The following is a 21,937-nucleotide window of genomic DNA, read 5'->3' on the forward strand; positions in this document are numbered from 1 at the left end:
CCTAATGCCTGTGATTTCAACCAATGGAAGGAGCATGCGGGGAGCAGCGAGGTAAGTTCACCAAGGTGACCTTGGTCTTACAAGTTGGCAGAGGATCTGGATTTCTAAGGGAGAAAACAGAGTTACAGATCCAGGAAACCTTCTGACCGTGGTGAGCACCATGAATTGAAATAGAAGAAATGGGCCGGGCAATACGAGAGTCCCGAGAACATGATCGTCACCTGCTCCACCAAGGTCTGCTCCTTCGGCAAGCAGGTGGTGGAGAAGGTTGAGACAGAGTGTGCTCGCTAGGAGAACGGCCACTGCTCCTACCGCATCCACCGCGAGTACATGAGCAACTTCATCCACAAGCTGAAGCACCTGCCCGAGAAGCACATGATGAACAGCGTGCTGGAGAACTTCACCATCCTACAGGTGGTCACCAACAGGGACACACGGGAGACCTTGCTGTGCATCGCCTACGTCGTTGAGGTGTCGGCCAGTGAGCACGGGGCTCAGCACCACATCTACCAGCTGGTGAAGGAGTGAGACGCGGGGAGCGGGGAGGGGCCCTGCAGGGGCAGCCTCCGGAGGTGCCACGGGGGAGCCAAGCCGCGTGGCCGTGACTTTTCTTCCTACCCAGCAACAGACTGTGCCTGAGCCTGCAGTGCCCAACCCCCAATAAACCCACGGTGTTGTGTGAAAAAAAAAAAAGAAGAAGAAGAAGAAGAAGAAAAAAGAAAGAAAGAAAAGAAATGGGCTTGGGAAGGTGTTCAGCAGATTCTTTCAATGAAAACATGGAGGTTGACTCAGAGCTGTTCCTGGGATCCCAGCTACTCTTCCATTTCCAGGAGGCAGTGAGTCCTTGTCCCAGAAATCCCTCGGCAAACCCTGGGCAGCGGGGCCAGCACAACTGTGGCACAGGACACCTGCCCTCGCTACCTCTTTGTCATCTCACGCTGCAGGACGCTCCCCGAGCTGTGCTGCCAGGGTGCTGCTGTGGCTCTGAGGGCGCTGCATCACAGCCATCTGTTTGCCCACCTGCGTCTCCCTTGATGCTCAGAGCGCTCTGAGGGCAGGGGCTGCTCCGGACTCTCTGTGTCGTGTGGCTGAAACTCAGCATGGTATCACGACTTTGCTGGACACAGATCACTCAATCCGCATCCAGGAAATTCATGAGCCCGTAAGGAAGCCATGTGTCTCTCTGAGTCTTTCTTTTGCAGTGTTAAGGTAGGGATGGCCTGGAACAGACAGAATCTGTAACTGTCGCCTGGTTTTCCCTTTGGAAAACGTTTGAATTCAACAAAGGGTTTTAATGCCTGCCCTCCACCCCAGACTCCATTTAATCCACCCTGTCTCACGATGGACTCTGATTCAATAAAGGTTTTGTTGCTGGATTAGGAAGCAGACATGAGCCAAGCCATGAGAGCAGGAAATCGCCAGCCTTCTCTGTATTCATTAGGTTCTTTCAGGTGTTGGGAACACTGTGCTCCGATTACCCAAGGGAATAACATTTGTTGTTAGGAACCAGAGGTGGCAAAGAAACCAGGCACCTTTGCCAGCAGTGGGACAGCCCAGCTTCCTGGGTTTCCCCAGCCTGCACGTGATGCTGCGATGCTCAGGGTCCCTTGGGAGGCAACTGGCTTGTCACAGGCTCCTGCAGCTTTCACTGTGTGTAAGGTCCGTGGCCAGGGCAGGCAGTGCACACAGCACAAGGGACAGCCTCAATGCAGGACCACCAGGCAGTCAAGGCTGTCATTAAATCGTAGATGTTGTAATGAAACATGGGACAAAGAAACCACTACTCGGCCATTCGGAGTGTCAGAGACTTGCTCTCTGGTTTGCTGACTGTCCCCATGCTGCTGACCCTTGTCCCAACCTGCAAGTGTTAGGATGCTGCTTTCTTGGATAGATCAAGTGTCATCACTTGGGCAAATTCTCCTGTTTCATGGGACAAAGCTACTGCCTCACATCAAAGATGCTGCTGACATGATTTCGGAGATATCCTTAAAATAAATGTCAAAATACTCTGGATTCATTTTCACAGACTTCTGGATCTTATGGTTTACTGACCATGGATGGCCACAGCATTAAATTTCCTGCATTGCATTTTGGTTCCGCTCACAATGGTGCCTTTGATATTGTGTGCTAATGACCAGAGCAGACACAGATGATGTACAATGGCTAATAATTCCTTCTCCACCAGGAAACAGCAGAGATTCTCATGATCTGTTAACCTAAGGCATTACCCAAGAGTGGTGGGAGGTTGGTCCCCTGAGGCGTCATGTCACCGGGCATGTAAAGCCGTGTGCACAATGTCACAGCTACCTACTTAAGGCTGAGATTGGAAATTCACACCCAGCAAAATAGCAGCATCCATAGCATCGGGGTCATATTGTCAATTTGCTTTTGCATGGCCTCATAGTTTTTAAAACTTAATTTGTGGTCTGGTTTAGAGTCGTGCCTTTTGAAGAAATAGAAGCATAGGATGTTTAGCAGTACTTTCAAAATAATATATATGTGTGTGTGTGTGTGTGTGTAAAAGAATGTTATCATAAAACAGCATAAGCCAAGTAAGGTAAGAGGCAAAGAGAACTCATCTCGGGAGAACATCCATGTGTTAGCAAGTTTGGATAATGGGTCTCTCTTTTAGAGATGTTAGCCCCTTGGTCGCAAACAAATTGTTATAGCAGCATGAGCAGGCACAAAGCTGACTTTCAAATAAAGGCAGCCTTTGTAGGGGCCTCTGCCAGTGTCTCTCCCAGATCCCCACCAGCATGTCATGCCCCTGTTCCCCGGCTACCATGGATGAGGGATGCTAAGGGCAGAACTGGTCTTGGAGAGAAAAGAAGCCCACGTGAGAGAGTGCATTTTCCCTTCCTTAACAAGGGTACAGCAGAGCCATCGACCGGCTAGCTGGAAGGGGCAAAACGCCTGCTCTCTTGCCTCAAGGTGGGCGCAACGTTACGGTAGTTCATGCCCCAGAGCTCCCCATGGCATAGGCAGAGGCAGACTCCAGCTGGGGCCCCAGCCTTGCTAAGCAGCCGCTTTTTCTTCACTTCCACAACCATGCACCTTACGTCCTTAGTTTCTCTCTTTCCGGAAGTCACATCTAAGAAACCCTCCTAATTAAAAAAAAAAAAAAAAAAAAACAACTGGACACTAAGACAGGGCCTGTTTTTCGGGACAAACGAGGTCTCCTCCTTCTCTCCCCATTACCATCTGCAGGAAACACAGCTCATTCTCCAGAACGTGCTGGAAAATGTCTCTCAATGAGATTTAATGGCCAAAGAGCTCTGGAAGTTTGCATGGGAGGTCTTCTGTCTTATAGTTTGCATAGAGATCTCAAAACCCAAATGATTCCATGGGTTGGGCATTTGGCCTGGTGGTTAAGGTGCCCGAGTCTGGTAACTCAAGTGCCCGGGTTTGAATTCTGGCTGTGCCTGTGAATCCAGCTTTCTGCCAATGCAGGCCCTTGGAGGCAGCCTGGCGAGGGCTCAGGTAACTGGGTTCTTGCCATCCACATGAGAGATCTGTATCGAAATCCCAGCTCCTGGTGTTGACCCCTGTTAGGAGCTGTTGTAGGTATTAGGGGAGTGAACAGGTGGATGGGAACTCTTTAAGTAAATAAATACATTTTTAAAGCTTTCAAAATATTCCTTTTAAGTATTCTAAATCTACAAAATGAAATTACTCTGGCCCTATATATGGGAGACTTTCACTGGTTTTGAGAGATCAGCACCTCCCCTGTCACTAATTGCAACCCCTGAACCCTGGAGCAGGTATATCTGTGACCAGCTGTCCCCTTTCTCCTATAATAGTTGCCTCTCTATTTGGTGGAAGCAACACGGCTCCCAGGTTGGGAAAATGGAGCCCTGACAGCCAGTCCCTGTGACATGATGTATAATTTCGTGACAGTTATAGAAATAGACATCTTCAAATGCTTGTCCTTTTGCAGCCTGCCTCACCCACCACCTGTTCTAGAATAAAAGAGAAGAAAATCAGGCAAAGTAAACTGAGTTGACAGAGACAGTAGCCACTGTGAATACTGGGTGCATTACTGCCGAGCGCTTCGTCAGCCTTGCCCCATTCACTCTGACAGCTACCCTATGAGGTGGGCTCTGTCTCCAACGTGGGGGAGACACTGCTCAGTGCCAGCAAGGCTGGACAGAAGGGCACCAGCACAGAAGGGACAGCAGCTGCACAAAGCCATCAGTATCCCAGTTCGTGTCCATCTTTCTCTCCACCAGCCTGGGAGTCTGGCTTCCAAGAAAAGACTGATGTGTCTCCAGGTGCCTCCTCTGTAGTCCAGGCAGGAGGAAGAGGGCAAAGGTCATGTGCTTTCTCTACTGTTGATTTATCTAGGAAGGCACAACCCTTTCAGGGATGTCCACTTCCATCTCATGGACCAGAACTGTGAAACTTGACCACCCTAGAGGCAAGGGAGGTGCAGATACTAAGTGTCTCATTTTCCAGCTATTACAGAAGCTTTTCCAATTAAAATCTCATTTCTTGGAATGAATCCTGGGACAGTCCTGGTTAACACTGGTAGCACCAGCACAATCATTTACAGAGTTCCCCTACAACCTCACAGGTATCCGGGTTTGGATGACAAATTGCATGGTTAACCATTCTGTAATAGACAGTGGCAAAAGAAGTGTTGAGCAAACTGACCTTTAGTATCCGTTGTACTTCAACAACCAAAATAATTGAAAATCAATGCAAATCCTAATGTACAGTCTTTCATGGAGCCACCCCAGGAGTGTATGTTTATACCACAACCCTAATGTCTTTCAAATGTTCTTTCTCATTTCCTTTGCTGTCAGTATCTTGCACATGAATAGCTGGTGCCTTAAAGTACTGCTCTTTCCCCATTATGTATTCCTGCAGCGGGTAAAGCCACAGCATGAGATGCCAGTATCCCCTGTGGGAGCTAATTCATGTCCCAGCTGCTCCACTTCTGATCCAGCTCCCTGCTGATGTGCCTGGGAAAGCAACAGAGGATGGCCCAAGTGCTTGGGCCCCTGCACCCATACAGGAAACCTGGAAGAAGCTCCTGGCCTGGCTGCTTTAGGGGATGACCTAGCAGATTGAAGATTTATCTCTCTCTTTCTCACTCTTGCTCTCTCTCTCTCTCTCTCTCTCTCTCTCTCTCTCTCTGCCTCCTCTACTATGTAGCTCTGACTTACAAATAAATAAATCTTTAAAGAACATCCAGAAAACCATCTTTCTGATACACCTTCTCTCTCTCTCTCGTGCCCTCTGTGGCCCAGGCCTGTATGATGTCAGTCTGCTTGGCCCTGCCTTGTTTCACCTCCCTTCTCACCTGACTCAACTGCGGGACAGAATCTGTTACATCTCCTGCTGCGCCCCCCCCCCCCCATTGAAGAAGCCTTTTCCACAATTGTCCTGACAACCAGCTTCCAACAGTGAGAGCCATCCTCACCCAAAGGGAAGAGCCCAAGGACTAGCCCAGGCATCCTGATTGTCCCGGCCCGCGAGGCCATCCTGCCCACGGAATTCCAGCAATGCAAGGTAACAGATCTTGCCCGAGCCTGTTGGAATTGAGTTTTTCTTACCTGTGAGCTGTACTAATTTCTGTACGACTAAGGAAATCTCAGGATTGGATATTCTGTCCTTGGATGATAAACAAATTAAAATGCATTTAAATTTTTGTATTTAAATTTGCACTTAAAAATTTGTAAGTTAACATGCTTTTATTCCAGGGACCTAGAATTTGATAGATTTTTTTCCTTTGTTCTTGTTAAAAGTACATAACCTTAATCCACAGTTTGACTGCTTTGGCTTTGTTTTAACGATTGAAGAAAGAGGCCTTATAAGTAACTTGAGAAAGGAAGTAAATGTGTTTTCTGGCCTCTAATATGATCAGTCGTTCCATCTCTACATCAAGGTGCCGTATCGAGCTAGGGCTCGTGAGGGAGAACAGTCAAGTCTCCTTAATGGGAAAAACCACCAGGTTTCACAGGGCTGCATGGAACCCTGGGAGAAGGGAAGACAGAGCAGGATAGCCCCGTCATCTGGTGTCAGAAACGTGATGGTTTGCTAAAAGGTTGCTGTGGAGGCCCAACACACTCACTGGTTCTACACAGCAACCGGGATCTCAGAAGGACTGAAGACCATGCCTCTGATCCAGTGAAACCACAGAGAGAAGAGGAGATGGTATCCGGAAGTGGCTGGAGGGCACGCCCAGAAGCACCAAGGAAAGAGCCCAGATGTGGAGGCCTCAGGACCTTGTTTCTGTTTCTACAAAGATTTACTTATTTGAAAGCAAGTGTGACGAGAAAGAGAGAGAGAAACTGAAACTTCCATACTCGGGTTCACTCCCCAAATGGCCATTATATGGCCCAGGCTGGAGCCAAGAATTCCTTCTCAATCTCTTACATGGGTGGCCATGGTACTTGGGCCATGGTCCTCTGCATCCCTCAGGTACATTGGTTGGGAGCTGGATCGGAAGCAGAGCAGATGGGATTCAAGCCACAGCTCTGCTACGTGATGCTGGTGTTGACATCAGCTTAACCAGCAGTACCACAACGCTGACCCTTGAACAAGAATTTTTTTTTTAATTTTTAAAATTATTTATTTATTTATTTGAGAGGTACAGTCATAGACAGAGAGGGAGAGGCAGAGAGAATGGTCTTCTATCTGCTGGTTCACTCCCCAAATGGCCTCAATGGCTGGATCTGGGCTGATCTGAAGCCAGGAGCTTCTTCCCTGCCTCCCACATGGGTGCAGAGGCTCAAGCACTTGGGCCATCTTCCCCTGCTTTCTCAGGCCATAGCAGAGAGCTGGATCAGAAGAGGAGCAGCTGGGACGTGAATCAGTGCCCACGCAGGATGCAGGCAGAGGCTTAGCCCACTATGCCACAGTGCCACAGCAGGACAAGAAGGTATGTTGGAGGATGTCTTAGCTCAGGCTGCTTAACAAAATAGCATAGCCAAAATGGCTTGAACAACAGAAATTCACTTCTCACTATTCTGAATGCTGAGAAGTCAGAGATCAATGTAATGATTGATTTGCTTCTTGGCAATGTTGTCTTTTACTTTTGCAGTTTGAGAACTCCTCCCTCTGTTTATAAGGACATTAATCTCATCATGAAGACCTCACCCTTAGGACAATACCTCACCCTAATTGCCTCCCAAAAAAACATTACAGTGAGGATTAGGGTTTCATCGTGTGAATTATGGCAGGACGTGGAAACTCATTACACAATAAGAAGAAATAAATCACAATGGGTTTTTGAATGAGAATGTCAGTTTGTATCCATGTATTCCTTTGAATCTTGCACTTTATTGCAATGCTTTTAAAAAATTACTTATCTATTCAAGAGGTACAAAGTCAAAAAGAGAAAGAGAGAGGGAGAGAAAGAGAGAGAGGACGTGAGCTTCCATCTGCTGGTTAATTTCCCATATGCCCACAACAGCTGAAACTTGGCCAAGCCAAAGTTACAGGTAGGAACTCAATCTAAGTCTCTTCTATGGGTGTCAAGAACCCAACTATTGCCTCTCAGTGTCTGCATTAGCAGGAAGTTAAAATATAGAGAGCCAAGCTGGGTACCCTGCTGTGGGACTTGAGTGTCTTCACCACTAGACTAATTGCCTGCCACTTTTATGATGGTCTGATGCTATAAACAAATATGGTAATATGGGGTTTTTTTCAAGATTTATTTATTTATTTGAGAGGCAGAGTTACAGAGAGAGGTAGAGACAGAGAGAGAGATCCTCTGGTTCACTCCCCAAATGGCTACAGTGGCTAGAGCTGGGCCAATCCAAAGGCAGGAACCCAGAGCTTCTTCCAGGTCTCTCACACAAGGACAGGGGCCCAAGCAATTGGGCCATCTTATACTGCTTTCCCAGGCCATTAGCAGGGAGCTGGATCTAAAGAGGAGCAGCCTGGATTTGAACCATCAACCATATGGCATGTTGGAATTGCAGACAGAGTCTTTTTTATGTGTTTCTTTATTTTCTTTTTTAATTTTATAAGGTATACAAATTTCATATATTTTATAGATACAGATTTAGGAACAAAATGGGATCATGTCATCTGCAAATAAGGATAATTTGACTTCCTCTTGTGTAATTTGTATCCCTTTGATTTCTTTTTCTTACCTAATGGCTCTAGCTAAAACTTCCAGGACCATATGAAATAGCAAAGGTGAGAGTGTTCATCCTTGTCTGGTTCTGGATCTTAGGGGGAATTCTCCTAACTTTGTCATGTTCAATAAGATGCTTGTCATGGGTTTGTCATAAGCTGCCTTGATTGTATTGAGGAATGTGCCCTCTATACTGAATTTGCTTAAGGTTTCTATCATGAAAGAATGTTGCATCTTACCAAATTCTTCCTCTGCATTTATTGAGATAATCTATTATTTTCATTCTTCAATTTGTTAATGTGGAGTAGCACATTGATTCATTTGCAAATGTTGAACCATCCCTGCATACCAGGGAAAAATTCCACTAGGTCAGGGTGAGTGATCTTTCTGATGTGTTGTTGGATTCAATTAGCTGATATTTTATCGAGAATTTTTGCATCTATGTTCATCAGGGATATGGGTCTTTGTTGCATCTTTTTTCAGGTTTAGGTATTAATATGATGCAGGCTTCATAGAAGTTTGGGAGCATTACCTCCTTTTTCATTATTTTGAATAGCTTGAGAAGAATTGGAATTAGTTCTTTAAATGTCTGGTAGAATTCAGAAGTAGAACTCTCCAGTCCTGGGCTTTACTTTGTTGGGAGGGTCTTTATTGCTGATTCAATCTCTGTCTTAGTTATTGGTCTGTTTAGGTTTTCTATATCTTCATAATTCAGTTTTGGTAGATTGCACATTTCCAGGAATCTATCCATTTCTTCTAGGTTTCCTGGTTTTTTGGCACACAGCTCATTGTGTAATAATTTCTGATGATTCTTTTATTTCTCTGGTATCTGTTGCTACATTTCTTTTTTCTTTTTTTAAGATTTATTTTATTTATTTCACAGGCAGAGTTACAGAGAGGGGTAGAGACAGAGAGAGAGAGAGAGAGAGAGAGAGAGAGAGAGTCTTCCATCCGCTGATTCACTCGCCAGGTGGCCACAACAGCCAGAGCTGTGCCAATCCAAAGCCAGGAGCCAGGAGCTTCTTCCAGGTCTCCCATGCGGGTGCAGGGGCCCAAGGACTCGGGCCATCTTCTACTGCTTTCCCAGGCCATAGCAGAAAGCTGCATTGGAAGTGGAGCAGCTGGGTCTCGAACCGGCGCCCATATGGGATGCTGAAGCTTCAAAGTGTTAACCCGCTGTGCCACAGTGCTGGTCCCACATTTCTTTTTTCATCTCTGATTTTATTGATTTGGATTTGAGTGTTTTCCTTTTTTTTTTTTTTGTTAGTTGCACCACTGGTGTATTGATTTTATTTATTTTTTCAAAAATCCAGTTTTTAATTTAACTGATTTTTGTTTTGATTTTTTGTTTCAATTTTGTTTATTTCTTCTCTAATTTTAATTATTTATTTCCTCCTACTAGTTTTGGGTTTGGTTTATTGTTGATATTAGAGGTCCTTGAGATGCACTGATAGCTCATTTATTTGATGCCTTTCCAGTTTCTTCATGTAGGCACAGATTGCTATGAACTTCCCTCTTAACACCTGTTTTGCTATATTCCATAGGTTTTCTTTTTTTTTTTTTTTTTTGGACAGGCAGAGTGGACAGTGAGAGAGAGAGACAGAGAGAAAGGTCTTCCTTTTTGCCATTGGTTCACCCTTCAATGGCCGCTGCGGCCGGCGCACCACGCTGATCCAAAGCCAGGAGCCAGGTGCTTCTCCTGGTCTCCCATGCGGTGCAGGGCCCAAGGACTTGGGCTATCCTCCACTGCCTTCCTGGGCCATAGCAGAGAGCTGGCCTGGAAGAGGGGCAACCGGGACAGAATCCGGCACCCCAACCGGGACTAGAACCCGGTGTGCCAGCGCCGCAAGGCAGAGGATTAGCCTGTTAAGCCACGGCGCTGGCCCCATAGGTTTTCATATGATGTATTGTCATCTTCATTTGTTTCTAGAAATTTTTGGTTTCTCTTTTGATTTCTTCAATGACCCACTGTTCATTCAGGAGCATGTTGTTCAGTCTCCATGTGTTTCCATATGTTCTAGAGATTCTTATGTTGTTGATTTTCAGCTATTGTGATCAGAGAAGATGCATGGAATGATTTTGATTTTTTTGAGTTTGCTGAGACTTTCTTTGTGGCCTAGCATATGATCTATTCTAGAGAAAGTTCCATGCACTGATGAAAAGAATGTGTACTCTGTCACTGTGGGGTTAAAGGTTCTGTAGATATCTGTTAGGTCCATTTAGTCTATAGTGTCGATTAACTCTGCAGATTCCTTGCTAATTTTCTGTCTAGTTGATCTGTCCATTGCTGAAAGTGGGGTACTAAAGACCCCATTACTATTGCATTGGACTCTATGTCTCCCTTTAGGTCCATTAACATTTTTTAACTAGCCAGGTTCCCTGTAATTGAGGGCATATACGTTTATTATAGTCACATCTTCCTGTTGAATTGATCCTTTAATTATAACACAGTGTCCTTTTTCATCTCTTAATACTTTTTATGTTAAAGTCTATTTTGTCTGATATTAAGATGGTAACACCAGCTCTTTTTTGGTTTCTGTTAGCATGAAATATTTTTCCATCCTTTCACTTTCAATCTGTGTGTATCTTTGTTGGTGAGATGTGTTACTTGTTAGCAACAAATAGATGGGTCTTATTTTTCAATCCATTCAGCCAGTCTGCATTTTTTAACTGGAGAATTAAGGCCATTTACATTCAAGGTGACTATTGATGCATAATGCCTCAGCCCTGCCATTTTTCTTTGGATTTCTTTTGTATTTCTACTGGGGATTTTATGCCTTCTCATTATTTCATAGTAATGGCTATCTTTTTGTATTTCTGTGTGTAGCACATCTCTAAGCATCTTTTGTAAGGCTGGATGAGTGATAAAAAATTCTCTCAATTTCTGTTTGTTGTGGAAGGTCTTTATTTCATCTTCATTCATAAATGAGAGCTATGCTAGCTACAGTATTCTGGGTTGACAGTTATTTTCCTCTTAAGACTTGGACTATATGTTGCCATTCCCTTCTATCCTGTAGGGTTTCTGATGAGAAGTCTGCTCTGAGTCTATTTGGAGATCCTCTGAAAGTAATCTGGCATTTTTCTTGTGCACATTTTTGAAACTTTTATTTATAATTTACTATGGAAAGTTTGACTGTAATGTGTCATAGTGAAGATTTTTTCTTGTCATGTCTGTTAGTAGTTCTATGTGCTTCATCCACTTGAACATATGGTTTTTTTCTCCAAATTGGGGAAGTTTTTTGTAATCATTTCACTAAATTGGCTTTCTATTCCCTTCTCTCTTTCCACTCCTTCAGGAACTCCTAAGACCTATTTGTTGAGTCATTTGATGTATCCTATAGATCTCCAACACTGTTTTTAAGTTTTCTATTTTCTTCTTTTTTTTTTTTTTTTGTCTAAGTGTAAGATTTCCAAAATTTGTCTTCTAGCTCGGGTATTCTTTCTTCTGCCTCATTAAGTCTGCTGTTAAGGCTTTCCACTGCATTTTTTATTTGATCCATTGAATTCTTTATTTCTAATATTTCATTTTGATTTCTCTTTAAATTCTCAATTTCCTTGGGAAAATTTTCATTCATATCATGTATGGTTTTCTTTAGATCATGGACTTTCTTATTTTTTGAGTAGTCCTATGATTAATTTTCTAAATTCCATTTCTGTGATTTCCTTGATCTCTTCCTCTTTGCATTTTAATATTGAAATGTTGTTGTGTTGATCGGGGGGGGGGGGGTCATGGTGACTTCCTTATTCTTGTTTCTTGAATTTCAGCTCTTATTTTTCAGCATTTGTGGAGTTGTTTTTCACTTTTTCTTTTGATAGCTTTTATCTTTGGGGCTAATCTCTGCACTTTCAGTGAATATCAGAAGGCATGTGGTAGGTGTGTTCCGGGGGCTCTGGTCAAAGTTCTAGGGTGAGGTGAGTTCCCAGGGTAACACCCAAGTTGGGTGTGGTAGAACTCAATTTCCAGCTACACCCTAACCTTTTCATGTAGCAACCATGTCCCCAAGGTCTTGGCACACAAGGCTCCCACAGTTGCCCAGTCCAGAGGGTACTGTAGGCACAGGTGCCCCTCTGTCCCTCCTAGCTACCCAGCCACCTCCTACCCAAGCTCTGAGTCAGCAGGGGCTGCGGGTTGTTTCCTTCACTTAAAGCTCTGGATCACATGTGCACTCTAGAGCCACTGGCCGAACGCCTGCCCGCTGTTGCTGCCACTGCTGTATTTAGGTTCCTACCTCAGTGAGCTGTTATGTGCACACCTGCAGGCTTCCTTAGCTGTTGCCCTAATATGAAATGGTGTCCCCCAGCCAGATCATAGGTTCTGTTTTAGAAAGATTGGTTTGAATCGAACTTCCCCCTCCACTTCCACTGGGACCACAGGTGACTATCAACAATCACCAGCACCCCACCACCACCACCACCACCACCAGGCTCTCGTCTGATCCCACACCACACTGTCTCTGGCTCTATCCTCAGACTGGTGCAGTCTGGCCTCCCCTAGGCTCTCTGCTACTGCAGCTGCACTGGCTGCGCGTCAGCACTCAGCACACAGGTCCATGCCATTTCACCTCCTCCTGTGGGGCTTCCTGGGTGGTTTTCTCTCCAATTCTCCACCAAGAGTGCACCTCCTATACTTTTCTCTTCTCTGTTTATCCCTAGCACTGCAAAGAGTGCCACTCTCTACCCCACCCTGCAGGGCACTGGTCCAGTAATCTGCGTTTAGAGTCTTAAACTAAATTTTTTTTATCTAAACAAGGAATATTGATGAAGCCTTCTTTCTTATCTGAACTGCATGTCATTCATACATCCCAAAGAAGAGCCTGCTATTAAAACCACGCACCATAAACCAACATCTGCCTAGTTTTTCCTGGTGCTCCTCAGCTGACTGACCAGCACAGGACCTGCTCACAAAGTCAAATCTTATTAAAGGAGGCAGCCATTCTGAAAAGGATAAGAGAAGGGAAGAGAGAAGAAATGTGAGCAGAGGAAAACTATGGAAGCTCACTGTGAGAAGTGGGCCCCAGAGGGGAGTCACAAACGAGGAGAAAGACAGTGGGTAATAGAAGAAGGAAGCCCCCTAAGAAAAAAAAAAGCCCTGCTGTATTGACCAGAATATGTGGAGAAGTTTCAGGAAACGTGCATTCCCTGTCTTGACCTCCGCACTCAGGAAAACAGACACTGTGTAAACACAACGTTCTATTCATTATGCTTCTCACAGGGCACATGAAACGGCACTTGATCATTTCAATAGCTGAACAATGCTCTATTGTCAAAATGAAAATAGATTTAAACTGTTAAATAACTACATTCACCAAAGCAGTTGAATATATAGTAAAGCTATTTAAACCAATGGCTGTAATTTTGAAAGGGATTATTATATTAATTACCTTACATTTGTTGTAAGCGGTAATGGGATCCCAAAAAGATGGTAACTGCTTAAATTCCAGGCTATAAGCCAATGGTGCAGAATGAAATATTTTTCATTCACTGAACACCATTGTGTCAGCCTGGGACACAGAATTAGATGCCTCTCATGACTAATTGCCTTGTAATCTGAACAGACAGACACAACCCACCCTGGAGAGAGAGAGGTAGGTGCCCATCCACAGAAGGTAGGTACATTATTTTATTTCTATGGGCTACTTACACAAAGCCCACCTTGGTGTATATCTGTAAGAACAGCTTGCGCAGTTACTACATAAGCTTCTCTATCAGTATATATTATGCCTCCCCCAGAAACTATAAAAGAATAAAACCTCTATTTTAGAGGTTTAGGGAGATCTCTCTGTAAGTTTGTAGGCAGCAACAAGAAATATTGACCCAATCACAGGCAAATATCAACTGGAGGCAATCAAGCCTCCTGGTCCATGTCAAACTCAACATCAAGACATTCCTGCAACATTTGCTTCCTGCTTAATTCTCCTTGCGGCTTTCAGCAGTCTCTGAAGAATGGACTCCAGTGTGGAGACACACCTGGCAATCTGCTTAGCCAAGGAAGGATACTTCGTAATGAAAAGAGGTTTATCTAGTTCATAGCTTTGGAGGCTGAGAGTCTGTTTGGGCAGTCTGGTGAAGGCCCCCTTGGGTGTGTCACAAGCTGAAAGAAGGCATCATGGTGGGCACACTCGCAAGAGGGAGGGATCACGTGTTGACACGGGAAGCCAAGAAGTCCAGGCTCACTCGTTTATACCTTCTCCCTGGTCCTCACGAGGAGCCCACCAGGATCACAACACACTCAATGGCCAATAACCCCATCACTTCCCACTAGTTCCACCCCTTTTTTTAAATGAAAGAAAAATATTTATTTATTTGAAATACAGAGAGAGGTACAGACAGATAGAGCTGCCATCCAATGGCTCACTTCTCAAACACCTACAGTGCCTGGAACTGAGCCAGGCCAAAGCCAGGAGCTGGGCCCTCAGTCCGGGTCTCCCACATGGGTGGTAGAGACCCAACTACTTGAGCCCTTCCAGAGTACCTTCCAGAGCGTACATTAGCAGGAACCTGGAATCAGGAGCCGAATCAGGACTTGAATCTAAGCACTCCAGTACAGGATGCTGGTGACTTAACCATTAGACCAAGCAACACCCCTCCCACCTCCACTCCACCTCACACAAGCTCCAACTCTTAAAGGTCCCACCGCCTCTTAACATCTGCACACCGGGGACCAAGCTTCCAATACATGAACCCCTATTGGATAAACCATGGCAGTCAGTCACTTCCAATTGCATAATGCTTTTATTAGATAATATCTCTATCTGATATGTGCCTGATATCTGTCAATCTCTGTGTATTTTGTCAATAAAAAATTAGGCATAATTCCTAATCTCAGAGGCTCAGAATTAATGGGGATTTCGATTCAGAATTTATTTCAATAAATACTGAGGACCCGTTGAGTACTATAGTAGTAAAATAATCAAAAGGGCAGGGAGTGATGATGTGGTGTGGCTGGTAAAGCCACCACCCACAATGCCAGCATCCCAACTGGGTGCTGGTTCAAGTCCTAGCTGCTTCACTTCTGATCCAGTTTCCTGCTAATAGCCTGGGAAAACAGTAGAAGATCACTCAAGTGTTTGGGCCCTTGCTACCCACATGGGAGACCTGGATGAAGCTCCTGAATCCTGACTTCACCTTGGCCTACTGCTAGCCATTGCGACCATCTGGGCAGTGAACCAGTAGATGCAAGATCTCCGCCTCCATCTCTGTTTCTCCCTCTCTCTCTGTAACTCTGCCTTTGAAATAAATAAATAAATCTTTAATGAAAAAATAATCAGAAGAGGTTATTGCCTTGAGGAACCTCAGTCTCCAGGGAGGACTAGCATGTCAATCTATGTTGTGGGTAAGAAACAAAAGACATCTAAGAGACAGTGAGCAATTAAGATGTGTCAGATCCTGCTCGTTTAGGTCCAGTTGCACAAAAATAGCAAGAAGCATACATTAACCCCCTCATGATACAGATGATAGAACCCCTGTCAGAGGTCACCCAGAAGGTAACCAATCATATCTCCTCAACTTGAAAACAGTCTTCAAGTAATAAGGAATCAAAGACAGAGGGCAGTAACTATGAGAAGGGAGGACTTAAGATAAGGAACCCTCTGTGTCAATCCATTTCCAGCAACTTGACTTTATCATCTGCTGTGCTGAGCCTTGGGGAACAGAGACAGGACAATTAAAAAAAAAAAAAAAACACTTGGGCCAGCGCCATGGCTCACTTGGTTAATACTCCGCCTGCGGTGCTGGCATCCCATATGTGCGCCAGGTTTTAGTCCCGGTTGCTCCTCTTCCAGTCCAGCTCTCTGCTGTGGCCTGGGAGGGCAGTGGAGGATGTCCAAAGTCCTTGGGCCCCTGCACCCACATGGGAGACCAGGAAGAAGCACCTGGCTCCTGGCTTCGGATCTGCACAGCGCCAGCCGTAGCGGTCATTTGGGGAGTGAACCAACGGAAGGAAGACCTTTCTCTCTGTCTCTCTCTCTCTCACTCTCTATAACTCTGTCAAATTTAAAAAAAAAAAAAAACTTGGAGATGTTTGGAGATCCACTAATACTGGGGAAAGTCCAACGAGATGACCAGATACCGCATGAAAGAGAACAGAAGCAGTATCTAAGAGCATGTGCCAAATATTTTTATTGTAACTCACATTAAGAAGCATGATTTACACAACAACTCAGTGCATGTATGCGTAGATACTCAAAACCATAGATTCAAGGGGGAACAATAGTTACTATGTTAGAGTTCTCCAGGGCAACAGAATCAATAGGTGTGTGTGTGTGTGCGCGTATGTGTGAAGGTACCTTAAAAACTTCACAGGGGCAGGCATTTAGCCTGAGAAGACATTCAAATCCCACATTGGAGTACCTGGCTTCAATTTCTAGTTTTGGCTCTTAACTCCAGATTCCTGCTAAGACAGAGAGAGACACAGAGAGAGAGACAGAAGGATGCAATGGCTCAATAATTGGGTTCCTGTCACTCACAGGGGAGACCTGGATAACATGCTGGTCCCCAGCTTCAGCCTGGTCATTGTGGACTTTTGGGGAGTGAGCCAGCAGATGGAAGCACTGCCTATATCTCTCTTCTTTCTTTCAAATTAGAGTTTAAGTACCTGGAAGATGGAATTAAAAAATAAGTCCATTTTGGTACCAAAAAAATGTGAATACCATGCATATGAGGGGTCCTGAAATGGTTCATGGGAAAACTGTATCATAAAAAAACAAAAATAAAACAGCTATGCACGGATTTCAAACATTTTTGCACCAAGATAAGTTTGTCTTTTAAGTCAATTTTTATGTACCTGTAAGTTCTCTGCCTTCAGGAATTGTGTTTTGCTTTTTTACTTATTACAAAGAATATGTCTAATTATCTCCAAGGATGTATGTTAGAGCTCTTATAATTGGATGTGGTAGAAAACTCAGCACAAACTGAATCATTACCTAGATTTCTCTTTAAGTTGAAAGAGGAAGAAAAATAAACTCTTTCTCAAATGAAAAATAAGAACAAGGGACTGACATTGTGGCTCAGCACATTAAGCGCCCAGTAGAGCTTCCTGCTAATGGTACTGGGAAGACAACAGAGGTGGCTCAAGTACTTGGGCCCCAACCATCCATGTGGGAGACCCATATGGAGTCCTTGGCTACAGCATGGCCCAACACTGGCTATTGTGGCTATATTGGGAGTGAACAAGTGGGTGAAAAATCTCTTTCTCGTTATATCTTTCAAATAAATAAATCTTAAACAAACAACCTAAAAACCTGTTTTCCATTGGTTATGATTGGGCTAAGTGCCCATCCAAGAGCCAATGATGGTGAAATTGATAGCACTGTGATCATTGGCTTGATAATATGTTACATACAGAACCAATAAGATATATATATATATGTATATATATATATGTGTGTGTATATATACACACATATATATACAAGAGAGCTTAAAAGTTCATGAAAAATTCCATTTCACCCCAACTTTTGAAGCTGCATTGTATATATGTATATTAGTGTATATTAGTGGGAGGGAGATAGGGAGTGAGAGAGAGAGAGAGAGAGAGAGAATATGAGTTCTTTTAAAGCACTATATTACACAATTGTAGAGACTGGCAAGTGTGAAATCTACAGAGCAAGCTGCAGGCTGGAGTCCCAGAGAAGAGTTAATGCTTCAGGCAGAATCTGAAGGCCAGAGAGACGAGTTAGGGAGAAAACTTCAGTGGAAACTCCACACATGTTAGAGGGGTGCTGTGGATCTACGCAGAGGGTGTGGACATGCAGCACAAACCTGGACACAACACAGGATCCCAGAAGCTGAGAGCCTCAGCACCAGCTTTGGAGAGTGAAGTCAGACAAGACTGCAGCAGCCCAAGCCACTAGCGATAAAGCTGCAGGAAGAGCCTGGCGTGAGTCTGGCCTGGAACCCTGTGAGGGACAGTGTACCTGCCAACCTAGAGGGGAAAAAAGGGGGGGGGGGCATGTTTCTCTCTACCCAATCACCCGACAGCAGCATCCTGTTACTAGATCAGAGAGGGCATGCACCATTTTGGACATATGCAACAGCTGTGCCAGCTTGTGTCCACCCAGCAACCAGCCAAGAGGAGATGCCTGGGCCTGGCTTAGAAAATTGAAAGGGGGCTGAGAGTCCATGATTGTGGGAGCCTTGGGTGCTGGAACTGTGAAAACACTGTGGCTGTGTGGGCGGACACAGGTTGTGGCTGGGTCAATGTGGCAGTCATTGTGGGTGGTTCCACACGCAAGAGGCTCACTGATTGCCTGGGGAGAGTCATTGCAGCGGGATCTGTTCTCACACTGAGGACTGCCCAAATCCTTTGAGTGGTTCTGGATGAATAGCGCAACCACTGGGGTTAGCTCCTGGGTATTGGTTCCTTTGAAGGAGAGAAGGTGAGCATGAGACTACACCAACAGAGCCCTCATTTATGAATGAAGGTGAAGTAATGACCTTCCATAACAAATAGAAATTGAAAGAATTTGTCACCCCTCATTCAGTCTTACAAAAGATGGTTAAGGATGTGCTACACAGAGAAACACAAAAACATGGTCATCACTATGAAATAATGAGAAGGCAGAAAATCCCCCAGTAGAAGTACAAAAGAAATCCAAAGTAAACAATAGGAATATTTATGGAAAAATGGCAGGGCCAAGTAATTACTTATCAATAGTCGCTTTGAATGCAAACGGCCTCAACTATCCAATTAAAAGGCTGAATGGGTTAAAAAACAAAACAAGACCCATGTATTTGCTGCCTATAAGAAACATCTCACCAACAAAGATACACACAGACTGAAAGTGAAAGGGTGGAAAAAGATATTTCATGATAACATAAACTAAAAAAGAGATGATGTTGCTATCCTAATATCAGACAAAATAGACTTTAAAACAAAAACTGTTAAAAGAGACAAAGAAGGGCACTATGTTATGATTAAAGGATCAACTCAACAGGAAGATGTGACTATAACAAACATATATGCACCCAGTTACAGAGCATCTAGCTATTTTTTAAAAAACAGTTAATGGATATAATGGGAGACACAGACGATAGTACAATAGTAATAGGGGACTTCAATACCCCACTTTCAGCAATGGACAGATCAATCAAACAGAAAATCAGCAAGGAAACAACAGAGTTAATTGACGCTACAGACCAAATGGACCTAAGGGATATTTATACAACATTCCATCCTGCAGCTGCAAAATATATATTCTTAGTACATGGAAATTTCTCTAGGATAGATTACATATTAGGACATAAAGCAAGTCTCAGAAAATTTAAAATAATCAAAATTATGCCATGCATCTTCTCTGACCACAAAGGAATGAAGCCGGAAATCAACAACTCAAGAATTTCTAGACATCTGCAAACACATGGAGAGTGAACAACATGACACTGAATGAACAACAGGTTATAGAAGAAATTAAGAGAAAGCAAAAAATTCTAGAAATGAATGAAGACAACAATAAACATACAAAAACATATGGAATACAGAAATTGCAAAGTGGAGAGGGAAGTTTATAGCAATTGGTGCCTACATCAAGAAATTGGAAGACACCACATAAATGAGCTATCAATGCATCTCAAGGACATAGAAAACAACAGCAAGCCAAACACAAAATTAGTAGGAGGAAAGAAACAATTAAAATTAGAGAAGAATAAACAAAATTGAAACCAAAAAGCAATACAAAAGGTCCATTGGTCTATCCATCTGTTTTTGCTACCAGTACCAGGCTGTTCTGATTATAACTTCCCTGTAGTATGTCTTGAAATCTGGTATTGCAATGCCTCCAGCTTTGTTTTTGTTTTATAAGATTGCTTTAACTATTTGGGGTCTCTGGTGCTTCCATATGAGTTTCAGCATCATTTTTTTTATATCCGAGAAGAATCTTTTTGGTATTGCATTGAATATATAAATTACTTTCAGAAATATGGACATTTTTATGATATTCATTCTTCTAATTCATGAACATGGAAGATTTTTCCATTATTTGGTACGTTCTTTTATTTCTTTCTTTAATGTTTAATAATTCTCATCATAGAGATCTTTGAAATCCTTAGTTAAATTTATTCCAAGGTATTTGAGGGTTTTTTTTTTGTAGCTGTTGTGAATGGGGCTGATCTTAGAAGTTTTTTCTCAGCTGTGGTATTGTCTATGTATATATAGGCTGTTGATTTTTGTGTATTGATTTTATAGCCTGTTACTTTACCAAACTCTTCTTTTTTAAGATTTATTTATTTATTTGAAAGTCAGAGATAGAGAAAGAGAGAGAGAGAGAGAGGGAGGGAGAGAGCGAGCTCTTCCAGCCACTGGTTCACTCTCCAGTTGACCATAATGGCCGGAGCTCCAAAGCCAGGAGCCAGGAGCCAGGAGCTTCTTCTGGGTCTCCCACATGGGTACAAGGTCCCAAGGGCTTTGGCCATTTTCTACTGCTTTCCCAGGCCATAGCAGAGAGCTGGACCAGAGGTGGAGCAGCCGGGACTTAAACCAGCACCTATATGGGATGCTGGCACTGCTTTACCTGCTATACCACAGCACCTGTCCACCAAACTCTTCTATGAGTTTCAATAGTCTCTTAGTGGAGTCTTTTTTATCTCTTATTTATAGAATCATATCACCTGCAAATAGAGATAGCTTGACTTCCTCCTTCCCATTTTGTATCCTTTTGCTTTCTTTTTCTTGCCTAATGGCTCTGACTAAAGCTTCTAGGACTATATTGAATAGCAATGGTGAGAGTGGGCATCTTTTTCTGGTTCCAGATCTCAGTGGGAATGCTTCCAATTTCTCCCCATTCAGACAGATGGATGGACCAATGGAACATAATAGAAAATCCAGAAATCAATCCAAACATCTACAACCAACTTATCTTTGACAAATGAGCTAAAATCAATCCCTGGAGAAAGGACAATCTCTTCAACAAATGGTGCTGGGAAAACTGGATTTCCACATGTAGTAACAGGAAGCATGACCCCTACTTAACACCTTACACAAAAATCTACTCAAAATGGATTGAAGACATAAATCTACAACCCAATACCATCAAATTATTAGAGAACATTGGGGAAACCCTGAAAGACATCAGCATAGGCAAAAACTTCTTAGAAAAGATCCTAGAAACACAGTCAACCAAAGCCAAAATTGACAAATGGTGTTACACCAAATTGAGAAGCTTTCTCACTGCAGAAGAAACACTCAGCAAAGAGGCAACTGACAGAATGGGAGAAATTATTTGCAAACTGTGCATCTAAAAAAGGATTAATATCCAGAATATATAAAGGAGCACAAGAAACTCAACAACAACAAAACAAGCAACTCAGTTAAGAAATGGGCAAAGGACTTCAACAAGCATTTTTCAAAAGAGGAAATCCAAATGACTTACAGATGCATGGAAAAATGCTCAGGATCACTAGCCATCAGGAAAATGCAAATCAAAACCACAATGAGATTTCACCTCACCCGTTAAAATGGCTTCTGTTCTGAAATCAACAAACAACAAATGCTGGCAAGGATGTGAGGAAAAGACACCCTAATCTACAGTTGGTGGGAATGTAAACTGGTATAGTCACTGTGGAAGACAGTATGGAGACACCCGGAAAACTGAATACATATGTACCATATGACCCAGCCATCTCACTCCTGGGAATTTACTCAAATGTAAAAAAATCAGCATATGAAAGAGTTATCTGTACACCCATGTTTGTTGCAGCTCAATTCACAATAGCTAAGATATGGAATCAATCTAGATACCTATCAGCTGAAGACTAGATAAAGAAATTATGTCATATGTACACCATGAAATACTACACAGTGGTAAAAAAAAATGAAATCCTGTCAGTTGCAACAAAATTTATGCACCTGGAAAA

General features: G+C 43.4%; 1 pseudogene; it reads left to right on the plus strand.

Annotated features, from left to right (window-relative positions):
- Positions 1-330: 330 nt before the first annotated feature.
- LOC133752201 (heat shock protein HSP 90-alpha-like) overlaps positions 331-21,937 on the plus strand; it is a 34,531-nt pseudogene continuing 12,924 nt past the window's right edge.

Source organism: Lepus europaeus, chromosome 2 (assembly GCF_033115175.1).
Source record: "Lepus europaeus isolate LE1 chromosome 2, mLepTim1.pri, whole genome shotgun sequence".
NCBI lineage: Eukaryota > Metazoa > Chordata > Mammalia > Lagomorpha > Leporidae > Lepus > Lepus europaeus.